The sequence below is a fragment of the Hemitrygon akajei genome, chromosome 30, assembly GCF_048418815.1.
Source record: "Hemitrygon akajei chromosome 30, sHemAka1.3, whole genome shotgun sequence".
NCBI classification, from domain to species: Eukaryota; Metazoa; Chordata; class Chondrichthyes; order Myliobatiformes; family Dasyatidae; genus Hemitrygon; species Hemitrygon akajei.
This window is the reverse complement of record NC_133153.1, coordinates 16,276,796-16,296,574: the sequence shown is the minus strand read 5'-3', so window position 1 is coordinate 16,296,574 and position 19,779 is coordinate 16,276,796. Positions and strand designations below refer to the sequence as shown.

Genomic DNA, 19,779 nt, shown 5'->3' with positions numbered 1-19,779 from the left:
TCTCCCCATCAACTCCCTCAGACTTTGCTACCTATCTACACAATACAGATGATTTGGCCTTTTATCTTACCAGCCCTGACACCTTTGGAATGTAGGTGGAAACTGGAGGACCCAGAGGGAGCCCACACAGTTTCAGGGAGAACGAACAGAGGAAGTACCATAGTCAGAATCAATGCTGGATCCCAGAAACTCTAAGGCAGCAGCTCTGAATTAATTAATAACTTTAAGCTTATCAAGGTAGCTACAATTTTCTGAGGAGGGAAGACCTGTGTCTTTGTTTAAATTGAACTGATCTGATAAAACTGCCTCGCCTTTAAATTTTCCCAATTGCACCACTTCACGCTTGGCTGCCTGGCGATTCACTTCTCTTCTCTGGCTAATTCCCCAGACTCTTTGACCTAATGTGTCTGGCCTTCCTTCCCACTACTTTCTACATTTCCAAGTTTGGTTGTAGCCTTTAACATTTTGACCTAATCCTAGTTGTAATTTGCAGTGAGCAACAATGTAAGCCCCCAGGGCCACTCTAAACGCTTGTGTCCATATGGTTCCTCAGGACCTCCTAGCATTGCTGTTGTCACCCTTCTGTGTAGCTGACGACAGGCTGTCAGAATGCAAAGCCGTGTCCCTGACAGCTCCAACCTGTTTTGGTTTCTAAAGTGATATTCTAATATACAATTATCTGGTTCACCAAGGTGCCATTCCACAAGCTCCCTTGAAACAATAGGGTTCCATTTCTGTGAAACTCACTGAGACCATCTCTATACTCCCTCAGAACTCACTGAGACTGTCCCTGTGATCCCTCAGAACCCACTGACTGTCCCTGTGATCCCTCAGAACTCACTGACAGTCCCTGTGATCCCTCAGAACTCACTGACTGTCCCTGTGATCCCTCAGAACTCACTGACTGTCCCTGTGATCCCTCAGGACTCACTGACTGTCCCTGTGATCCCTCAGAACTCACTGAGTCTGTCCCTGTGATCCCTCAGAACTCACTGACTGTCCCTGTGATCCCTCAGGACTCACTGAGACTGTCCCTGTGATCACTCAGAACTCACTGAGACTGTCCCTGTGATCACTCAGAACTCACTGAGACTGTCCCTGTGATCCCTCAGAACTCACTGACTGTCCCTGTGATCCCTCAGAACTCACTGACTGTCCCTGTGATCCCTCAGGACTCACTGACTGTCCCTGTGATCCCTCAGAACTCACTGACTGTCCCTGTGATCCCTCAGAACTCACTGAGACTGTCCCTGTGATCCCTCAGAACCCACTGACTGTCCCTGTGATCCCTCAGGACTCACTGAGACTGTCCCTGTGATCCCTCAGAACTCACTGACTGTCCCTGTGATCCCTCAGAACTCACTGACTGTCCCTGTGATCCCTCAGAACTCACTGACTGTCCCTGTGATCCCTCAGAACTCACTGAGACTGTCCCTGTGATCCCTCAGAACTCACTGAGACTGACCCTGTGATCCCTCAGAACTCACTGAGACTGTCCCTGTGATCCCTCAGAACTCACTGAGACTGACCCTGTGATCCCTCAGAACTCACTGACTGTCCCTGTGATCCCTCAGAACTCACTGAGACTGTCCCTGTGATCCCTCAGAACTCACTGACTGTCCCTGTGATCCCTCAGAACTCACTGAGTCTGTCCCTGTGATCCCTCAGAACTCACTGACTGTCCCTGTGATCCCTCAGAACTCACTGAGACTGTCCCTGTGATCCCTCAGAACTCACTGAGACTGTCCCTGTGATCCCTCAGAACTCACTGACTGTCCCTGTGATCCCTCAGAACTCACTGACACTGTCCCTGTGATCCCTCAGAACCCACTGACTGTCCCTGTGATCCCTCAGAACTCACTGAGACTGTCCCTGTGATCCCTCAGAACTCACTGAGACTGTCCCTGTGATCCCTCAGAACTCACTGACTGTCCCTGTGATCCCTCAGAACTCACTGACTGTCCCTGTGATCCCTCAGAACTCACTGAGTCTGTCCCTGTGATCCCTCAGAACTCACTGACTGTCCCTGTAATCCCTCAGAACTCACTGAGACTGTCCCTGTGATCCCTCAGAACTCACTGACTGTCCCTGTGATCCCTCAGAACTCACTCAGACTGTCCCTGTGATCCCTCAGAACTCACTGACTGTCCCTGTGATCCCTCAGAACTCACTGAGACTGTCCCTGTGATCCCTCAGAACTCACTGAGACTGTCCCTGTGATCCCTCAGAACTCACTGACTGTCCATGTGATCCCTCAGAACTCACTGAGACTGTCCCTGTGATCCCTCAGAACTCACTGACTGTCCCTGTGATCCCTCAGAACTCACTGAGACTGTCCCTGTGATCCCTCAGAACTCACTGAGACTGTCCCTGTGATCCCTCAGAACTCACTGACTGTCCCTGTGATCCCTCAGAACTCACTGACTGTCCCTGTGATCCCTCAGAACTCACTGAGACTGTCCCTGTGATCCCTCAGAACTCACTGAGACTGTCCCTGTGATCCCTCAGAACTCACTGAGACTGACCCTGTGATCCCTCAGAACTCACTGACTGTCCCTGTGATCCCTCAGAACTCACTGACTGTCCCTGTGATCCCTCAGAACTCACTGAGACTGTCCCTGTGATCCCTCAGAACTCACTGACTGTCCCTGTGATCCCTCAGAACTCACTGAGACTGTCCCTGTGATCCCTCAGAACTCACTGACTGTCCCTGTGATCCCTCAGAACTCACTGACTGTCCCTGTGATCCCTCAGAACTCACTGAGTCTGTCCCTGTGATCCCTCAGAACTCACTGACTGTCCCTGTGATCCCTCAGGACTCACAGACTGTCCCTGTGATCCCTCAGAACTCACTGACTGTCCCTGTGATCCCTCAGAACTCACTGAGACTGTCCCTGTGATCCCTCAGAACTCACTGACTGTCCCTGTGATCCCTCAGGACTCACTGAGACTGTCCCTGTGATCCCTCAGAACTCACTGAGACTGTCCCTGTGATCCCTCAGAACTCACTGACTGTCCCTGTGATCCCTCAGAACTCACTGACTGTCCCTGTGATCCCTCAGAACTCACTGAGACTGTCCCTGTGATCCCTCAGAACTCACTGAGACTGACCCTGTGATCCCTCAGAACTCACTGACTGTCCCTGTGATCCCTCAGAACTCACTGAGACTGTCCCTGTGATCCCTCAGAACTCACTGACTGTCCCTGTGATCCCTCAGAACTCACTGACTGTCCCTGTGATCCCTCAGAACTCACTGACTGTCCCTGTGATCCCTCAGAACTCACTGACTGTCCCTGTGATCCCTCAGAACTCACTGACTGTCCCTGTGATCCCTCAGAACTCACTGACTGTCCCTGTGATCCCTCAGAACTCACTGAGACTGTCCCTGTGATCCCTCAGAACTCACTGAGACTGACCCTGTGATCCCTCAGAACTCACTGAGACTGTCTCTGTGATCCCTCAGAACTCACTGAGACTATCCCTGTGAACCCTCAGAACTCACTGACTGTCCCTGTGATCCCTCAGAACTCACTGAGACTGTCCCTGTGATCCCTCAGAACTCACTGAGACTGTCCCTGTGATCCCTCAGAACTCACTGACTGTCCCTGTGATCCCTCAGAACTCACTGAGACTGTCCCTGTGATCCCTCAGAACTCACTGACTGTCCCTGTGATCCCTCAGAACTCACTGAGTCTGTCCCTGTGATCCCTCAGAACTCACTGACTGTCCCTGTGATCCCTCAGGACTCACTGAGACTGTCCCTGTGATCCCTCAGAACTCACTGAGACTGTCCCTGTGATCCCTCAGAACTCACTGACTGACCCTGTGATCCCTCAGAACTCACTGACTGTCCCTGTGATCCCTCAGAACTCACTGACTGTCCCTGTGATCCCTCAGAACTCACTGAGACTGTCCCGGTGATCCCTCAGAACTCACTGAGACTGACCCTGTGATCCCTCAGAACTCACTGAGACTGTCCCTGTGATCCCTCAGAACTCACTGAGACTGTCCCTGTGATCCCTCAGAACTCACTGAGACTGACCCTGTGATCCCTCAGAACTCACTGACTGTCCCTGTGATCCCTCAGAACTCACTGAGACTGTCCCTGTGATCCCTCAGAACTCACTGAGACTGTCCCTGTGATCCCTCAGAACTCACTGACTGTCCCTGTGATCCCTCAGTACTCACTGAGTCTGTCCCTGTGATCCCTCAGAACTCACTGACTGTCCCTGTGATCCCTCAGAACTCACTGAGACTGTCCCTGTGATCCCTCAGAACTCACTGACTGTCCCTGTGATCCCTCAGAACTCACTCAGACTGTCCCTGTGATCCCTCAGAACTCACTGAGTCTGTCCCTGTGATCCCTCAGAACTCACTGACTGTCCCTGTGATCCCTCAGGACTCACTGACTGTCCCTGTGATCCCTCAGAACTCACTGACTGTCCCTGTGATCCCTCAGAACTCACTGAATGTCCCTGTGATCCCTCAGGACTCACTGACTGTCCCTGTGATCCCTCAGAACTCACTGACTGTCCCTGTGATCCCTCAGAACTCACTGAGACTGTCCCTGTGATCCCTCAGAACCCACTGACTGTCCCTGTGATCCCTCAGGACTCACTGAGACTGTCCCTGTGATCCCTCAGAACTCACTGACTGTCCCTGTGATCCCTCAGAACTCACTGACTGTCCCTGTGATCCCTCAGAACTCACTGAGACTGTCCCTGTGATCCCTCAGAACTCACTGAGACTGACCCTGTGATCCCTCAGAACTCACTGAGACTGTCCCTGTGATCCCTCAGAACTCACTGAGACTGTCCCTGTGATCCCTCAGAACTCACTGAGACTGTCCCTGTGATCCCTCAGAACTCACTGAGACTGTCCCTGTGATCCCTCAGAACTCACTGACTGTCCCTGTGATCCCTCAGAACTCACTGAGACTGTCCCTGTGATCCCTCAGAACTCACTGAGACTGACCCTGTGATCCCTCAGAACTCACTGAGACTGTCCCTGTGATCCCTCAGAACTCACTGAGACTGTCCCTGTGATCCCTCAGAACTCACTGAGACTGACCCTGTGATCCCTCAGAACTCACTGACTGTCCCTGTGATCCCTCAGAACTCACTGAGACTGTCCCTGTGATCCCTCAGAACTCACTGACTGTCCCTGTGATCCCTCAGAACTCACTGAGTCTGTCCCTGTGATCCCTCAGAACTCACTGACTGTCCCTGTGATCCCTCAGAACTCACTGAGACTGTCCCTGTGATCCCTCAGAACTCACTGAGACTGTCCCTGTGATCCCTCAGAACTCACTGACTGTCCCTGTGATCCCTCAGAACTCACTGACACTGTCCCTGTGATCCCTCAGAACCCACTGACTGTCCCTGTGATCCCTCAGAACTCACTGAGACTGTCCCTGTGATCCCTCAGAACTCACTGAGACTGTCCCTGTGATCCCTCAGAACTCACTGACTGTCCCTGTGATCCCTCAGAACTCACTGACTGTCCCTGTGATCCCTCAGAACTCACTGAGTCTGTCCCTGTGATCCCTCAGAACTCACTGACTGTCCCTGTAATCCCTCAGAACTCACTGAGACTGTCCCTGTGATCCCTCAGAACTCACTGACTGTCCCTGTGATCCCTCAGAACTCACTCAGACTGTCCCTGTGATCCCTCAGAACTCACTGACTGTCCCTGTGATCCCTCAGAACTCACTGAGACTGTCCCTGTGATCCCTCAGAACTCACTGAGACTGTCCCTGTGATCCCTCAGAACTCACTGACTGTCCATGTGATCCCTCAGAACTCACTGAGACTGTCCCTGTGATCCCTCAGAACTCACTGACTGTCCCTGTGATCCCTCAGAACTCACTGAGACTGTCCCTGTGATCCCTCAGAACTCACTGAGACTGTCCCTGTGATCCCTCAGAACTCACTGACTGTCCCTGTGATCCCTCAGAACTCACTGACTGTCCCTGTGATCCCTCAGAACTCACTGAGACTGTCCCTGTGATCCCTCAGAACTCACTGAGACTGTCCCTGTGATCCCTCAGAACTCACTGAGACTGACCCTGTGATCCCTCAGAACTCACTGACTGTCCCTGTGATCCCTCAGAACTCACTGACTGTCCCTGTGATCCCTCAGAACTCACTGAGACTGTCCCTGTGATCCCTCAGAACTCACTGACTGTCCCTGTGATCCCTCAGAACTCACTGAGACTGTCCCTGTGATCCCTCAGAACTCACTGACTGTCCCTGTGATCCCTCAGAACTCACTGACTGTCCCTGTGATCCCTCAGAACTCACTGAGTCTGTCCCTGTGATCCCTCAGAACTCACTGACTGTCCCTGTGATCCCTCAGGACTCACAGACTGTCCCTGTGATCCCTCAGAACTCACTGACTGTCCCTGTGATCCCTCAGAACTCACTGACTGTCCCTGTGATCCCTCAGAACTCACTGAGACTGTCCCTGTGATCCCTCAGAACTCACTGACTGTCCCTGTGATCCCTCAGGACTCACTGAGACTGTCCCTGTGATCCCTCAGAACTCACTGAGACTGTCCCTGTGATCCCTCAGAACTCACTGACTGTCCCTGTGATCCCTCAGAACTCACTGACTGTCCCTGTGATCCCTCAGAACTCACTGAGACTGTCCCTGTGATCCCTCAGAACTCACTGAGACTGACCCTGTGATCCCTCAGAACTCACTGACTGTCCCTGTGATCCCTCAGAACTCACTGAGACTGTCCCTGTGATCCCTCAGAACTCACTGACTGTCCCTGTGATCCCTCAGAACTCACTGACTGTCCCTGTGATCCCTCAGAACTCACTGACTGTCCCTGTGATCCCTCAGAACTCACTGACTGTCCCTGTGATCCCTCAGAACTCACTGACTGTCCCTGTGATCCCTCAGAACTCACTGACTGTCCCTGTGATCCCTCAGAACTCACTGAGACTGTCCCTGTGATCCCTCAGAACTCACTGAGACTGACCCTGTGATCCCTCAGAACTCACTGAGACTGTCTCTGTGATCCCTCAGAACTCACTGAGACTATCCCTGTGAACCCTCAGAACTCACTGACTGTCCCTGTGATCCCTCAGAACTCACTGAGACTGTCCCTGTGATCCCTCAGAACTCACTGAGACTGTCCCTGTGATCCCTCAGAACTCACTGACTGTCCCTGTGATCCCTCAGAACTCACTGAGACTGTCCCTGTGATCCCTCAGAACTCACTGACTGTCCCTGTGATCCCTCAGAACTCACTGAGTCTGTCCCTGTGATCCCTCAGAACTCACTGACTGTCCCTGTGATCCCTCAGGACTCACTGAGACTGTCCCTGTGATCCCTCAGAACTCACTGAGACTGTCCCTGTGATCCCTCAGAACTCACTGACTGACCCTGTGATCCCTCAGAACTCACTGACTGTCCCTGTGATCCCTCAGAACTCACTGACTGTCCCTGTGATCCCTCAGAACTCACTGACTGTCCCTGTGATCCCTCAGAACTCACTGAGACTGTCCCGGTGATCCCTCAGAACTCACTGAGACTGACCCTGTGATCCCTCAGAACTCACTGAGACTGTCCCTGTGATCCCTCAGAACTCACTGAGACTGTCCCTGTGATCCCTCAGAACTCACTGAGACTGACCCTGTGATCCCTCAGAACTCACTGACTGTCCCTGTGATCCCTCAGAACTCACTGAGACTGTCCCTGTGATCCCTCAGAACTCACTGAGACTGTCCCTGTGATCCCTCAGAACTCACTGACTGTCCCTGTGATCCCTCAGTACTCACTGAGTCTGTCCCTGTGATCCCTCAGAACTCACTGACTGTCCCTGTGATCCCTCAGAACTCACTGAGACTGTCCCTGTGATCCCTCAGAACTCACTGACTGTCCCTGTGATCCCTCAGAACTCACTCAGACTGTCCCTGTGATCCCTCAGAACTCACTGAGACTGTCCCTGTGATCCCTCAGAACTCACTGACTGTCCCTGTGATCCCTCAGGACTCACTGACTGTCCCTGTGATCCCTCAGAACTCACTGACTGTCCCTGTGATCCCTCAGAACTCACTGAATGTCCCTGTGATCCCTCAGGACTCACTGACTGTCCCTGTGATCCCTCAGAACTCACTGACTGTCCCTGTGATCCCTCAGAACTCACTGAGACTGTCCCTGTGATCCCTCAGAACCCACTGACTGTCCCTGTGATCCCTCAGGACTCACTGAGACTGTCCCTGTGATCCCTCAGAACTCACTGACTGTCCCTGTGATCCCTCAGAACTCACTGACTGTCCCTGTGATCCCTCAGAACTCACTGAGACTGTCCCTGTGATCCCTCAGAACTCACTGAGACTGACCCTGTGATCCCTCAGAACTCACTGAGACTGTCCCTGTGATCCCTCAGAACTCACTGAGACTGTCCCTGTGATCCCTCAGAACTCACTGAGACTGACCCTGTGATCCCTCAGAACTCACTGAGACTGTCCCTGTGATCCCTCAGAACTCACTGACTGTCCCTGTGATCCCTCAGAACTCACTGAGACTGTCCCTGTGATCCCTCAGAACTCACTGAGACTGTCCCTGTGATCCCTCAGAACTCACTGAGACTGACCCTGTGATCCCTCAGAACTCACTGACTGTCCCTGTGATCCCTCAGAACTCACTGAGACTGTCCCTGTGATCCCTCAGAACTCACTGAGACTGTCCCTGTGATCCCTCAGAACTCACTGAGACTGTCTCTGTGATCCCTCAGAACTCACTGACTGTCCCTGTGATCCCTCAGAACTCACTGACTGTCCATGTGATCCCTCAGAACTCACTGAGACTGTCCCTGTGATCCCTCAGAACTCACTGACTGTCCCTGTGATCCCTCAGAACTCACTGAGACTGTCCCTGTGATCCCTCAGAACTCACTGAGACTGTCCCTGTGATCCCTCAGAACTCACTGAGACTGTCCCTGTGATCCCTCAGAACTCACTGAGACTGTCCCTGTGATCCCTCAGAACTCACTGACTGTCCCTGTGATCCCTCAGAACTCACTGAGACTGTCCATGTGATCCCTCAGAACTCACTGACTGTCCCTGTGATCCCTCAGAACTCACTGACTGTCCCTGTGATCCCTCAGAACTCACTGAGACTGTCCCTGTGATCCCTCAGAACTCACTGACTGTCCCTGTGATCCCTCAGAACTCACTGAGACTGTCCCTGTGATCCCTCAGAACTCACTGAGACAGTCCCTGTGATCCCTCAGAACTCACTGAGACTGTCCCTGTGATCCCTCAGAACCCACTGACTGTCCCTGTGATCCCTCAGGACTCACTGAGACTGTCCCTGTGATCCCTCAGAACTCACTGACTGTCCCTGTGATCCCTCAGAACTCACTGACTGTCCCTGTGATCCCTCAGAACTCACTGAGACTGTCCCTGTGATCCCTCAGAACTCACTGAGACTGACCCTGTGATCCCTCAGAACTCACTGAGACTGTCCCTGTGATCCCTCAGAACTCACTGAGACTGTCCCTGTGATCCCTCAGAACTCACTGAGACTGACCCTGTGATCCCTCAGAACTCACTGAGACTGTCCCTGTGATCCCTCAGAACTCACTGACTGTCCCTGTGATCCCTCAGAACTCACTGAGACTGTCCCTGTGATCCCTCAGAACTCACTGAGACTGTCCCTGTGATCCCTCAGAACTCACTGAGACTGACCCTGTGATCCCTCAGAACTCACTGACTGTCCCTGTGATCCCTCAGAACTCACTGAGACTGTCCCTGTGATCCCTCAGAACTCACTGAGACTGTCCCTGTGATCCCTCAGAACTCACTGAGACTGTCTCTGTGATCCCTCAGAACTCACTGACTGTCCCTGTGATCCCTCAGAACTCACTGACTGTCCATGTGATCCCTCAGAACTCACTGAGACTGTCCCTGTGATCCCTCAGAACTCACTGACTGTCCCTGTGATCCCTCAGAACTCACTGAGACTGTCCCTGTGATCCCTCAGAACTCACTGAGACTGTCCCTGTGATCCCTCAGAACTCACTGAGACTGTCCCTGTGATCCCTCAGAACTCACTGAGACTGTCCCTGTGATCCCTCAGAACTCACTGACTGTCCCTGTGATCCCTCAGAACTCACTGAGACTGTCCATGTGATCCCTCAGAACTCACTGACTGTCCCTGTGATCCCTCAGAACTCACTGACTGTCCCTGTGATCCCTCAGAACTCACTGAGACTGTCCCTGTGATCCCTCAGAACTCACTGACTGTCCCTGTGATCCCTCAGAACTCACTGAGACTGTCCCTGTGATCCCTCAGAACTCACTGAGACAGTCCCTGTGATCCCTCAGAACTCACTGAGACTGTCCCTGTGATCCCTCAGAACTCACTGACTGTCCCTGTGATCCCTCAGAACTCACTGATACTGTCCCTGTGATCCCTCAGAACTCACTGACTGTCCATGTGATCCCTCAGAACTCACTGACTGTCCCTGTGATCCCTCAGAACTCACTGAGACTGTCCCTGTGATCCCTCAGAACTCACTGACTGTCCCTGTGATCCCTCAGGACTCACTGACTGTCCCTGTGATCCCTCAGAACTCACTGAGACTGTCCCTGTGATCCCTCAGAACTCACTGACTGTCCCTGTGATCCCTCAGGACTCACTGAGACTGTCCCTGTGATCCCTCAGAACTCACTGACTGTCCCTGTGATCCCTCAGAACTCACTGAGACTGTCCCTGTGATCCCTCAGAACTCACTGACTGTCCCTGTGATCCCTCAGAACTCACTGAGACTGTCCCTGTGATCCCTCAGAACTCACTGACTGTCCCTGTGATCCCTCAGAACTCACTGAGACTGTCCCTGTGATCCCTCAGAACTCACTGACTGTCCCTGTGATCCCTCAGAACTCACTGACTGTCTCTGTGATCCCTCAGAACTCACTGACTGTCCCTGTGATCCCTCAGAACTCACTGACTGTCCCTATGATCCCTCAGAACTCACTGACTGTCCCTGTGATCCCTCAGAACTCACTGACTGTCCCTGTGATCCCTCAGAACTCACTGACTGTCCCTGTGATCCCTCAGAACCCACTGAGACTGTCTCTGTGATCCCTCAGAACTCACTGACTGTCCCTGTGATCCCTCAGAACTCACTGAGTCTGTCCCTGTGATCCCTCAGAACTCACTGACTGTCTCTGTGATCCCTCAGAACTCAATGAGACTGTCTCTGTGATCCCTCAGGACTCACTGACTGTCCCTGTGATCCCTCAGAACTCACTGAGACTGTCCCTGTGATCCCTCAGAACTCACTGAGACTGTCCCTGTGATCCCTCAGAACTCACTGACTGTCCCTGTGATCCCTCAGAACCCACTGACTGTCCCTGTGATCCCTCAGAACTCACTGACTGTCCCTGTGATCCCTCAGAACCCACTGAGACTGTCTCTGTGATCCCTCAGAACTGACTGAGACTGTCCCTGTGATCCCTCAGAACTCACTGAGACTGTCCCTGTGATCCCTCAGAACCCACTGACTGTCCCTGTGATCCCTCAGAACTCACTGACTGTCCCTGTGATCCCTCAGAACTCACTGAGACTGTCCCTGTGATCCCTCAGAACTCACTGACTGTCCCTGTGATCCCTCAGAACCCACTGAGACTGTCTCTGTGATCCCTCAGAACTCACTGAGACTGTCCCTGTGATCCCTCAGAACTCACTGAGACTGTCCCTGTGATCCCTCAGAACCCACGGACTGTCCCTGTGATCCCTCAGAACTCACTGACTGTTCCTGTGATCCCTCAGAACCCACTGAGACTGTCCCTGTGATCCCTCAGAACCCACTGACTGTCCCTGTGATCCCTCAGAACCCACGGACTGTCCCTGTGATCCCTCAGAACTCACTGACTGTTCCTGTGATCCCTCAGAACCCACTGAGACTGTCCCTGTGATCCCTCAGAACCCACTGACTGTCCCTGTGATCCCTCAGAACCCACTGAGACTGTCCCTGTGATCCCTCAGAACTCACTGAGACTGTCCCTGTGATCCCTCAGAACTCACTGACTGTCCCTGTGATCCCTCAGAACTCACTGACTGTCCCTGTGATCCCTCAGAACCCACTGACTGTCCCTGTGATCCCTCAGAACTCACTGACTGACCCTGTGATCCCTCAGAACTCACTGACTGTCCCTGTGATCCCTCAGAACTCACTGAGACTGTCCCTGTGATCCCTCAGAACTCACTGACTGTCCCTGTGATCCCTCAGAACTCACTGAGACTGTCCCTGTGATCCCTCAGAACTCACTGAGACAGTCCCTGTGATCCCTCAGAACTCACTGAGACTGTCCCTGTGATCCCTCAGAACTCACTGACTGTCCCTGTGATCCCTCAGAACTCACTGATACTGTCCCTGTGATCCCTCAGAACTCACTGACTGTCCCTGTGATCCCTCAGAACTCACTGACTGTCCCTGTGATCCCTCAGAACTCACTGACTGTCCATGTGATCCCTCAGAACTCACTGACTGTCCCTGTGATCCCTCAGAACTCACTGAAACTGTCCCTGTGATCCCTCAGAACTCACTGACTGTCCCTGTGATCCCTCAGGACTCACTGACTGTCCCTGTGATCCCTCAGAACTCACTGAGACTGTCCCTGTGATCCCTCAGAACTCACTGAGACTGTCCCTGTGATCCCTCAGAACTCACTGAGACTGTCCCTGTGATCCCTCAGAACTCACTGAGACTGACCCTGTGATCCCTCAAAACTCACTGACTGTCCCTGTGATCCCTCAGAACCCACTGACTGTCCCTGTGATCCCTCAGAACTCACTGACTGACCCTGTGATCCCTCAGAACTCACTGACTGTCCCTGTGATCCCTCAGAACTCACTGAGACTGTCCCTGTGATCCCTCAGAACTCACTGACTGTCCCTGTGATCCCTCAGAACTCACTGAGACTGTCCCTGTGATCCCTCAGAACTCACTGAGACAGTCCCTGTGATCCCTCAGAACTCACTGAGACTGTCCCTGTGATCCCTCAGAACTCACTGACTGTCCCTGTGATCCCTCAGAACTCACTGATACTGTCCCTGTGATCCCTCAGAACTCACTGACTGTCCCTGTGATCCCTCAGAACTCACTGACTGTCCCTGTGATCCCTCAGAACTCACTGACTGTCCCTGTGATCCCTCAGAACTCACTGAGACTGTCCCTGTGATCCCTCAGAACTCACTGACTGTCCCTGTGATCCCTCAGGACTCACTGACTGTCCCTGTGATCCCTCAGGACTCACTGACTGTCCCTGTGATCCCTCAGAACTCACTGAGACTGTCTGTGTGATCCCTCAGAACTCACTGACTGTCCCTATGATCCCTCAGAACTCACTGACTGTCCCTGTGATCCCTCAGAACTCACTCAGACTGTCCCTGTGATCCCTCAGAACTCACTGACTGTCCCTGTGATCCCTCAGGACTCACTGACTGTCCCTGTGATCCCTCAGAACTCACTGAGTCTGTCCCTGTGATCCCTCAGAACTCACTGACTGTCCCTGTGATCCCTCAGAACTCACTGACTGTCCCTGTGAACCCTCAGAACTCACTGAGACTGTCCCTGTGATCCCTCTGAACTCACTGACTGTCCCTGTGATCCCTCAGAACTCAATGAGACTGTCTCTGTGATCCCTCAGGACTCACTGACTGTCCCTGTGATCCCTCAGAACTCACTGAGACTGTCCCTGTGATCCCTCAGAACTCACTGAGACTGTCCCTGTGATCCCTCAGAACTCACTGACTGTCCCTGTGATCCCTCAGAACCCACTGACTGTCCCTGTGATCCCTCAGAACTCACTGACTGTCCCTGTGATCCCTCAGAACCCACTGAGACTGTCTCTGTGATCCCTCAGAACTCACTGAGACTGTCCCTGTGATCCCTCAGAACTCACTGAGACTGTCCCTGTGATCCCTCAGAACCCACTGACTGTCCCTGTGATCCCTCAGAACTCACTGACTGTCCCTGTGATCCCTCAGAACTCACTGAGACTGTCCCTGTGATCCCTCAGAACTCACTGACTGTCCCTGTGATCCCTCAGAACTCACTGACTGTCCCTGTGATCCCTCAGAACCCACTGAGACTGTCTCTGTGATCCCTCAGAACTCACTGAGACTGTCCCTGTGATCCCTCAGAACTCACTGAGACTGTCCCTGTGATCCCTCAGAACTCACTGAGACTGTCCCTGTGATCCCTCAGAACCCACGGACTGTCCCTGTGATCCCTCAGAACTCACTGACTGTTCCTGTGATCCCTCAGAACCCACTGAGACTGTCCCTGTGATCCCTCAGAACCCACTGACTGTCCCTGTGATCCCTCAGAACCCACTGAGACTGTCCCTGTGATCCCTCAGAACTCACTGAGACTGTCCCTGTGATCCCTCAGAACTCACTGACTGTCCCTGTGATCCCTCAGAACTCACTGACTGTCCATGTGATCCCTCAGAACTCACTGACTGTCCCTGTGATCCCTCAGAACTCACTGAGACTGTCCCTGTGATCCCTCAGAACTCACTGACTGTCCCTGTGATCCCTCAGGACTCACTGACTGTCCCTGTGATCCCTCAGAACTCACTGAGACTGTCCCTGTGATCCCTCAGAACTCACTGAGACTGTCCCTGTGATCCCTCAGAACTCACTGACTGTCCCTGTGATCCCTCAGAACTCACTGAGACTGACCCTGTGATCCCTCAGAACTCACTGACTGTCCCTGTGATCCCTCAGAACTCACTGACTGTCTCTGTGATCCCTCAGGACTCACTGACTGTCCCTGTGATCCCTCAGAACCCACTGACTGTCCCTGTGATCCCTCAGAACTCACTGAGACTGTCCCTGTGATCCCTCAGAACTCACTGACTGTCCCTGTGATCCCTCAGAACTCACTGAGACTGACCCTGTGATCCCTCAGAACTCACTGACTGTCCCTGTGATCTCTCAGAACTCACTGACTGTCCCTGTGATCCCTCAGAACTCACTGAGACTGTCCCTGTGATCCCTCAGAACTCACTGAGACTGTCCCTGTGATCCCTCAGAACTCACTGACTGTCCCTGTGATCCCTCAGGACTCACTGAGACTGTCCCTGTGATCCCTCAGAACTCACTGACTGTCCCTGTGATCCCTCAGAACTCACTGACTGTCCCTGTGATCCCTCAGAACTCACTGAGACTGTCCCTGTGATCCCTCAGAACTCACTGAGACTGTCCCTGTGATCCCTCATAACTCACTGAGACTGTCCCTGTGAACCCTCAGAACTCACTGACTGTCCCTGTGATCCCTCAGAACTCACTGACTGTCCCTGTGATCCCTCAGAACCCACTGACTGTCCCTGTGATCCCTCAGAACTCACTGACTGTCCCTGTGATCCCTCAGAACTCACTGAGACTGTCCCTGTGATCCCTCAGAACTCACTGAGACTGTTCCTGTGATCCCTCAGAACTCACTGAGACTGTCCCTGTGATCCCTCATAACTCACTGAGACTGTCCCTGTGAACCCTCAGAACTCACTGACTGTCCCTGTGATCCCTCAGAACTCACTGACTGTCCCTGTGATCCCTCAGAACTCACTGACACTGTCCCTGTGATCCCTCAGAACTCACTGAGACTGTCCCTGTGAACCCTCAGAACTCACTGAGACTGTCCCTGTGATCCCTCAGAACTCACTGACTGTCCCTGTGATCCCTCAGAACTCACTGACTGTCCCTGTGATCCCTCAGAACTCACTGACTGTCCCTGTGAACCCTCAGAACTCACTGAGACTGTCCCTGTGATCCCTCAGAACTCACTGACTGTCCCTGTGATCCCTCAGAACTCAATGAGACTGTCTCTGTGATCCCTCAGGACTCACTGACTGTCCCTGTGATCCCTCAGAACTCACTGAGACTGTCCCTGTGATCCCTCAGAACTCACTGAGACTGTCCCTGTGATCTCTCAGAACTCACTGACTGTCCCTGTGATCCCTCAGAACTCACTGACTGTCCCTGTGATCCCTCAGAACCCACTGAGACTGTCTCTGTGATCCCTCAGAACTCACTGAGACTGTCCCTGTGATCCCTCAGAACCCACTGACTGTCCCTGTGATCCCTCAGAACTCACTGACTGTCCCTGTGATCCCTCAGAACTCACTGAGACTGTCCCTGTGATCCCTCAGAACTCACTGACTGTCCCTGTGATCCCTCAGAACTCACTGACTGTCCCTGTGATCCCTCAGAACCCACTGAGACTGTCTCTGTGATCCCTCAGAACTCACTGAGACTGTTCCTGTGATCCCTCAGAACTCACTGAGACTGTCCCTGTGATCCCTCAGAACCCACGGACTGTCCCTGTGATCCCTCAGAACTCACTGACTGTCCCTGTGATCCCTCAGAACCCACTGAGACTGTCCCTGTGATCCCTCAGAACCCACTGACTGTCCCTGTGATCCCTCAGAACCCACTGAGACTGTCCCTGTGATCCCTCAGAACTCACTGAGACTGTCCCTGTGATCCCTCAGAACTCACTGACTGTCCCTGTGATCCCTCAGAACTCACTGAGACTGTCCCTGTGATCCCTCAGAACTCACTGACTGTCCCTGTGATCCCTCAGAACTCACTGAGACTGTCCCTGTGATCCCTCAGAACTCACTGAGACTGTCCCTGTGATCCCTCAGAACTCACTGACTGTCCCTGTGATCCCTCAGAACTCACTGACTGTCCCTGTGATCCCTCAGAACTCACTGAGACTGTCCCTGTGATCCCTCAGAACTCACTGACTGTCCCTGTGATCCCTCAGAACTCACTGACTGTCCCTGTGATCCCTCAGAACTCACTGAGACTGTCCCTGTGATCCCTCAGAACTCACTGACTGTCCCTGTGATCCCTCAGAACTCACTGAGACTGACCCTGTGATCCCTCAGGACTCACTGAGACTGTCCCTGTGATCCCTCAGAACTCACTGAGACTGACCCTGTGATCCCTCAGAACTCACTGAGACTGTCCCTGTGATCCCTCAGAACTCACTGACTGTCCCTGTGATCCCTCAGAACTCACTGAGTCTGTCCCTGTGATCCCTCAGAACTCACTGACTGTCCCTGTGATCCCTCAGGACTCACTGAGACTGTCCCTGTGATCCCTCAGAACTCACTGACTGTCCCTGTGATCCCTCAGAACTCACTAGAACCATATGTCCTTTGCTCTATTGAGCTCACTGGAGCTCCACCTCCTGTGCTCCCTTGAAATTAGTGTAAAATTGAATAAATCACAAACAAATTAAACTAGGCAGAAGGCTGCTGTAGTGTTGATAATATTCGATTTATCTCCAGCTGATTGTCCCAGTATGATGAATTGTTTACCTTGGCACAGTTTACAAAACACTAATAATTAATTGACTAACTTTGTCATATTCAGCAATTGTCTGTACGCACGTATTACTGAAAATGGAAGTAAGATTTCTGACTCAAGACAAAACACACCTTCTTCATGACCACGACATTCTTTCCTAACAGGAGCTGACAAACTGCCTGTGAGTAATACAGCCTGCCCTGGGTGCTGGAAGATAAAAAGTTAAAATCTGTGATCACTTAAAAGCACATTGTTTTGGTGAGGTCACTAAGATCTAGGGGAGGGAGGTGGTAGTTTCCTAACTGTAACCTCCCAGAGTAGGCTGCATTCTGAAACCTGATAACGTTATTTTGCAAATCCAGTCATCATTTGTGTACAGGATCTAAACCAGGTGGTGTAGCAGACATGCTTTGAATGATATTGCATGTCAGTATACTACAACATGAACAGGCAGCCATTTAGTATAAAAACAAACAGTACAAAAAAGGACTGAAGCCAAATAGACAAGCTTATCCTAAACTGGCCATCCTTTCCTTCAGCTGAGGTGTTCTGTGCTTTCAGTCTTTTAAAATACAACAGCTCTGTTCCCGATTACACAGACTTGTGCTGTTGATTCCAATCAGAGGCCTGCGTGCACTAGATACCGACATCTGCTGGTGCTGATTTATAGTTAGATTAGGAGTATAGCTCTATCAAAATCTTCAACTTTTTTTTCAGCCCAATCTCAGAGAGAACGTGGGTTTTTTTTGGACAATGTGTGCAAACAAATTAGATCTCCCAGGGCTACAGTCTGTAAACATAGTAAATAATCTATTCTTCAGATATCATTCGTGACTGCGTCTTGTGAATTACACTGTTCATCCTCATTGGAACATGTCTAAAGACTGCCAAGTATGGAAATAAATATTGGTCAAAATGTCTGTGAAAACCCGAATGAATTAATTATGGCTTTGAGGCATTTAAGGGGGTGCAGACAATCTCTCTGAACCTTTGAGCAGCCTTGTGGCACAGACCGTAGACCTGCTGTGTCTCTGCACCAGAGATGTGTTCAATCCTCACACAAAATTCCGAAGCAACTTAGCAGGTCAGGCAGCATCTATAGAAATGAATAAACAGTTGATGTTTCGAGCCAAGTCCCTTCCTCTGGGCTGTGAAGCAAGGCGGAAGACGCCAGATGTCATCACATGCAACCCTGAGATTCTTTTTCTGCGGGCATACTTAGCAAATCTGTATGGTAGTAACTGTAAATAATAAGGAACTATAAACTGCAAACGAACTGTGCACATGCAGATTTAAATAAATAGCAATACATAACGAGCATGAAATAACAAGATAAAAGAGCCCTTAAATGAGTGTGGTTATCCCCTTTAGTTCAAGAGCCTGATGATTGAGGGGCAGAAACTGCTCTTGAACCTGGTGGTGCGAGTCCTGAGGTACCTCTACCTTCTACTTGATGAAAGCAGCAAGAAAAGAGCATGGCATGTGTGGTTTGGACCTTTGATTTTCTATGGCAATGTTTCATGCAGATGTGCTCAGTGGTTGGGAAGGCTTTACTGAACTTTACTTGGTTCACTGAACCAAATCCACTACCTTTTGTAGGATTTTCCACTCAAAGGTATTGGTGTTCCCATACCAGGCCGTAATGCAACCAGTCAGCACACTTTCCACAACATATCTATAGAAGTGTGCCAAGGTTTTCGATGACAAGCCTAATCTCCACAGACTCCTGAGGATGTAGAGGCGCTGAGTGCTTTCTTCGCAAAAATATTTATATGATGGGTCTAGAACAGGTCCTCGGAGATAGTGACACCCAGGAATTGAAAGTTAAAAAATTAAATTTAAAAAGCTGAAGGGGTGGGGAAGGAGGTTAGCTGGAAGATGATATGTAAAAGGTCAAGGGCTGGAGAAGAAGGAATCTGGTAGGAGAGGAGAGTGTACTGTAAGAGAAAAGGAAGGAGGAAGAACCCAGGGGGACCAGCTAGCCTCTTTTCCCTCCTCCCAGTATTTTATTCTGGCATCATCCTCCTTCCTTCTGAAGAAAGGTTGAGGCCCAAAACATCAACTGTTTATTCATTTCCATAGATGCTGCCTGACCTGCTGACTTACTGCTGCATTGCTTTGTTGCATGTGTTGCTTTGGATTTCCAGCATCTGCAGATTTTCTCTTGGCTATGTGTTCAGTCCTGGCCTTGGGTGCTGTATGTGTGGAGTTTGCATGTTCTTCCTGGGTGGACTTCCTCTGGGTGCTCCAGTTTCCTCCTACATCCCGAAGGTACGAGGGTTAGTAGGTTAAATAATCAACAACTAGCAGTGGAATTTAAGGGGAGACAAAATAATAAAACCAGGGATTGATGTAGGATTATGTCAAGCTGCAAAATTGTTGGGCTAAAAGACCTGTCAATGTGCTATATGATTGCTTCCATTGACCCA

General features: G+C 51.5%; 1 protein-coding gene and 1 long non-coding RNA gene across 8 annotated transcripts in view; one reads left to right on the top strand and one right to left on the bottom strand.

The window, feature by feature from the left end:
* Nucleotides 1-19,779, bottom strand: part of sema4ba (sema domain, immunoglobulin domain (Ig), transmembrane domain (TM) and short cytoplasmic domain, (semaphorin) 4Ba) — a 432,540-nt gene that overhangs the window by 128,155 nt on the left and 284,606 nt on the right. The gene's annotated exons all lie outside the window — the stretch shown is intronic.
* Nucleotides 1-19,779, top strand: part of LOC140718833 (uncharacterized) — a 39,960-nt gene that overhangs the window by 8,586 nt on the left and 11,595 nt on the right. The window contains exon 1 of one of the 2 annotated variants that reach the window (XR_012096804.1): nt 17,431-17,531. The exons of the other annotated variant lie outside the window; for it this stretch is intronic. This is a non-coding gene — a long non-coding RNA (uncharacterized lncRNA). Of the gene's footprint in view, nt 1-17,430; nt 17,532-19,779 lie in introns of those variants that run through there. 2 annotated transcript variants of the gene reach the window in all.